This window comes from Ctenocephalides felis, unplaced genomic scaffold (assembly GCF_003426905.1).
Source record: "Ctenocephalides felis isolate EL2017-DRISC unplaced genomic scaffold, ASM342690v1 CF-g0.4_SCAFFOLD_01671, whole genome shotgun sequence".
NCBI lineage: Eukaryota > Metazoa > Arthropoda > Insecta > Siphonaptera > Pulicidae > Ctenocephalides > Ctenocephalides felis.
In genome coordinates this window covers 17,428-21,966 of record NW_020537825.1, presented here as the reverse complement: position 1 = coordinate 21,966, position 4,539 = coordinate 17,428, and the positions used below count along the sequence as shown (strand labels likewise).

Here is a 4,539-nt window from a genome sequence, read left to right as displayed (position 1 = left end):
ATATAATCAATTATTTCTATTACCTGGTAATGAACTGGGCGAATCACGCTGAATCCATTAACCAGAGCATCTCGTTTTGCGATAAAATTCAAAATATTTGCTTTAGCAAATGTTCCACATCGCATCAATTTTCACAATGCTTGCCGACTGCATTTTGATTTGAAATTTTGCACGAAATTAGCGCGAATTACACACTTTTACTTTATTTTGGGATTTACGCGACCGTTCGTTTGATTTTAGATGATATTGTTTTGTCTCGCAAAATTTGCTTACTGGATAAGGAGAATTTTGTCATTTGTTTGGAATGATTGTTGATCTAGGAAGTGTAGAAAATATGTTTTTAATTCAATCAAATTTTTTGTAATAATTGTCATAAGTTGCATTTTGTGAATTATAGTTCTCAAAAATACATAGTAGTTTGTAAGAGAAATTGGTTCATTGATAACTATATTTTGATAGTATAGTTTAGAAATAAACCAAAATTAACTTGGTAGTATTTTGCATTAGGAAAGTTGCATGATCTTTACGTGTGTTATTTACAATTCGAATCAATCAATAAATTTCTATAATCAAACTAATTTTCGTATGCCTCTAATATTTCCATACTCATATTAGAGAGTCAATCATCATACAAAGTTTTATGAAATTTAACAAACAAGTTTTCAATCATTAATTGCGACGAAACGGCCTACCCAATCTTTACCAAAAATCATCCAATACGATTTTTAACATTTGCTATCAGTTGAACGGTTTTAGAATTTGGTTTCGGATCATTTTTTAAAAATGTGAACAAAAATATTCCATATTAAGTTGCATTAAATAACTTAGATTTTTGTCAAATTATTATATAATAATAGAAATAATATAAATTAAACAATAAATAGTGCTTAATATTGATAAATAGTAATGGTCAAATTATACAATTCAAAAACAATTTATAGACCTTTAAAATTTAACAAATCTTGCAAGTTAAGCAGAAGTGAATATAAAATCAATATATAGTTTATAGTATCAATATATAGTCGATTTATTATAATTTTTTAAAGGGCGGTTAAAGAGTTACATGTCAATGTAGCAATTTTAATACATAATGATTTTTGATTCTGTATATTAATGGATTAATTTCATAATTTTTCAGTCAGAATATTGTTCCGCCCGCTGCCGCTTTAGAACCTCCACTAAAGGTTTCCAAATTCTCTGATAATATGTGCTATTATGTTCTTGTCGCTGTTACTTCTTGGATTGGCTATATCTTTTATTGCTTGAGAAGAAGACCCATCGTTATACCAAGGCAACCATTATCAATTGGCAGTGGAAGTGAAATTACAAAACTATCTGGCAGTTCATTGGGTAAGATAATAAATGACACTTTATATGAGACAAATATGGTAGGCAAAAGACAACTCCAAATATGATCACCTTTCACTACTAATTTTGAAGTATTGTCTTGATTGACGCTCCCCAAATGCAAATTCAAACATTACTGTAGATATACTTAGAGTAAACTATGTTTTTTTTAACTTATTAGAGCTTGAAGAAATGCGGATGTAAAGCTTAGTTTTGAACTGCAATATCAGATAATGGTTTTAGCCAATTATCATATCTTACGTTGAGCAAGCAGTGAAATTAGTCCTACAGAGTAAGTTTTAAAAGGATTGTTTCCATTTCAGGTAACATATCTATGTTCGAAGGACTCAAGATACCTCGAGCTCATGCTCCAGTTCAGGCTGCAGCAAGCAGTTCAGGAAGCGAAGGTCCCCTCATCAGTGACACCATTCCAAGTGATTATCCGAGCGAATCCCACTCCGAAGTCGAAGTCGAAGATGCCGAAACGCGATCTCTACCAGTTAGTTCAGCAGTAGTTATGAAAATAGAGCTACGTACAACAGGACTCAAGCAGCTTCTACAGCGAAGGTACGGGGTTTTCATTTACTAGATTGTATCGCATACATTTTAAGACTTATTTTGTCCATTGTGGTTATAACTTATTTCTTTTCAAAGTTATTTCAAACCAAATTTCAAAGGTCTTTACGATGCGACAAACCTACAGTACATCAGAATACGTGGGTAAAAATTCCGAATATCCAAAATAATTTAATTCAAACATGAGTTTCAATGCTTGATGTCACTGAAATGCATGAAATTGTTAACATGCAAGAAAATTTCTGCATAAAGCATTCCGCACATACCCGCACGATTCTTCTTAAATAATGCAAATATAACTACCAATTGTTGGTGTTTTTTTCGTTATTTTGTACCAAAACTGTTAATATTTGTATCTAACTCTATAAACTACCAAAATACAAACTTAAGCTTATTGATCATTATCAGCTATCATCATTAGTCAAATTTACTAATTTTTATGTTTGTCAATAACATCACAAAACTTTGAAATTAGCATGTTTAAATTTAATAACTATTTCAGGCTACGGTCATACGCAAGAATTGCAAGCCGCAAATGCTACAGCTACCAAGCTGTTGTACCTCGTTTACCTCTTGCCGTGAAAATGGAAGCACCCAATTTGACGTTCAAGTCCGAGTTAAACGTGCTCCGCCACCGCCGCCGTCACCAACATTGACAAGCGACACTGAATCTGTAGCACTACAACTAATGGTCGTACAAATCTAGACACTATCATAGAACATCGCGAAGAACGACCAGTTGAATCGCCCCCAAGATCGAAACATTTACTTACACACCAGATATACATCAACCGCCAGGCATGCCCAAACACCACCGTGTACTCAAGGATATTAAGAAAGCAACAAGAGCAACAAGAACGTGCACCATGGCCTGAAGAATATGTCGATGCACCTCCGATATCATCAGCAAGATCTATTGCTTCTCTTAATACAGAAATGACTGATACGCACTCAGTTACGGAAATGGTAGATGACTCTCACAGTAGACTATTTGTCAAAGAAAGACCTCCACCCACGGAACGATTCAGTACTACACTAGATATTGAACCTGAAATACATGAACCGCCAATCGCAATTACAAGAAAACCTGAAATTTCCACACACACTGTGGATGATGTATATTTGAGAACCATAAAGGAGAAACGTACTATTGAGGACGTTGAAAGATACAAACGTGTAGTGACGGAGTACACAACTAAGCCTAAGATAGTCGATACTAAATGGGATGTTACCATCCGGAACTATCCGGGAAGTGAAATGACTGATACACCCGACTGGGAGAATTTCTCAGATATATCCTCTGCCTCAAACATGACTTTGACACCGAAATTGGAACGTGCGGAATTATCTTACCACCTCCAATTTCTGACAGCGCGAAAAATTGTACAGTCCACATTAGTTGGAAGCATTGATCAGCACGGAGCGCCACCACAGCAAGGCATACTCATTGCTCCTTCTCAGCCAAGATATACTTCAATTGTCGACATACCACCAGAGGATCCAAGCGTTCCTAATTGGAACGTTCTAATACGAGTTCTGAAACCTATGGAAATAGATATTAACGACTTTGAACAAACTACAGAGTCTCTTACAATAGAAGATAAGGTGAAATGGAGGCACATTATCACTACAGAAAGTACTCTACGTACAATGTTGACTAAAGCTGAAGTGAGAGAAGATTTCGAACGCATTCGTCATGATGTACGATATGAAAATATGTTTGAACCACACAAGTGGGACGTTATCATAAGAATTTTAGCGCCTCCACAGAACAAACCTGGCGGAAGATATAGAAAGAAGAGTGATTGGGATAACAGAAGTCGCAGAAGTAGTTTGCCAACTTTATACGAGTACGACAGCGATGGAGCAAGTTCAGTCAGAACACTAGGACAAGATCCGGCTTTGCATTTACCGCCTCGATCAAGAAGGACTTCACGTTCTAGTTACCGAAGCGATAACATTGATATGAGATCAATGTCTGAAATGACTGTAGATTTTGCACGTCCTGATCGTTATGATTCAATGTCTGAATCATCTAGCTACCATTACCAGCCAGGTGCTAGCAGGTACTACGATCCAGAATCAGATCCAGATAACGATTTCAGGTCCGAACAACGTAGTAGCTTAGCGCGGTCTCTGAGTCAACCAAGTCTGGTTCGCTCCGCAAGTGAATTTACAGAGAGATGGATAGCTCCTGGGGTTTACCATCATGCTGATGACTCAGGTAGCGAACAGTCATCTCCCATAGCTACACCAAAGAGCGGACGCAGCGACAAACTAATGTCCGCAGGCCCATCTTACGGAATTATGAGTACATTCAAACCAGCAAAAAGCTCAGCTCCAGGACAGAAGCTACCAGCAGCGCTTGGCGTGAGAGTGGAGCCGAGACCAAGGAACAAAACTTCCCGGAGGTGGTAAAATGATCACTCAATCAATTCGTCGCGGAGAGTTCTACGCAATATAGAAGTGGCTGGTATGGAGATGCTGATAGTGAAGCGAGTTTTAAATAAAATTCAATAAATATTTCATGTGTATGGTAAAACATTTATTAAAGTAATCTATTCAATTTTCTAATAATTATCACCATACATATTAAAAAAATTAGTTAGCAATAAA

The 4,539-nt window shown here is 36.4% G+C and overlaps 1 pseudogene; it reads left to right on the top strand.

Moving 5' to 3' along the window:
- The first annotated feature begins 1,138 nt into the window (after positions 1-1,138).
- Positions 1,139-4,293, top strand: LOC113374291 (annotated as a pseudogene).
- Positions 4,294-4,539: the final 246 nt, after the last annotated feature.